This window comes from Sinocyclocheilus rhinocerous, unplaced genomic scaffold, assembly GCF_001515625.1.
Source record: "Sinocyclocheilus rhinocerous isolate Xijiao unplaced genomic scaffold, SAMN03320098_v1.1 scaffold1785, whole genome shotgun sequence".
NCBI lineage: Eukaryota > Metazoa > Chordata > Actinopteri > Cypriniformes > Cyprinidae > Sinocyclocheilus > Sinocyclocheilus rhinocerous.
The window spans coordinates 906,582-907,127 of NW_015627538.1; the positions used below are offsets into that span (position 1 = coordinate 906,582).

Genomic DNA, 546 nt, shown 5'->3' on the forward strand with positions numbered 1-546 from the left:
TGTCCTGCAGAGTTTAGCTCCAACCCTAATTAAACACGCCTGAACCAGCTAATCAAGCTCTTACTAGGCATAGAAACTTCCAGTCAGGTGTGTTGAGGCAAGTTGGAGCTAAACTCTGCAGGACACCGGCCCTCCAGGACCGAGTTTGGACAGCCTTGCCTTAAGCTATTCGATAGTTATGAAAAAGACATACACAATAAGTGATTAGAACCTGATAGTCAAATGTGTGGGTTACATACATGATATGGAGTTAAGCAATGGACTGATATTCGTTTATAAGTCCTTTTGAGTTCATTTTGGTGCATCTACATCGGTAAAAGACAGTTTCCGTGCCATTCTGTGAACATAAGGACATGTTCTGTGAAGACCAGAGAGGTTAAAAGGTCTCCTAAGGAATCTCAGTCTGGTTCTTGTCCTCTAGGTGGGGGGGGAGTAAATCCAAAGAGCTCGTGATCGTGACTACTATCATGGATTTACATGTAATGGTCATGCTGTGCATCTCTTTGACCATCAATCTTGCTTACTTGCCCCAAAATTGACAATCTC

General features: G+C 43.0%; 1 protein-coding gene across 2 annotated transcripts in view; it reads left to right on the top strand.

Moving 5' to 3' along the window:
- The window catches only part of ndc1 (NDC1 transmembrane nucleoporin), a 16,824-nt gene that overhangs the window by 10,595 nt on the left and 5,683 nt on the right, over nt 1-546 (top strand). The window lies entirely within an intron of this gene.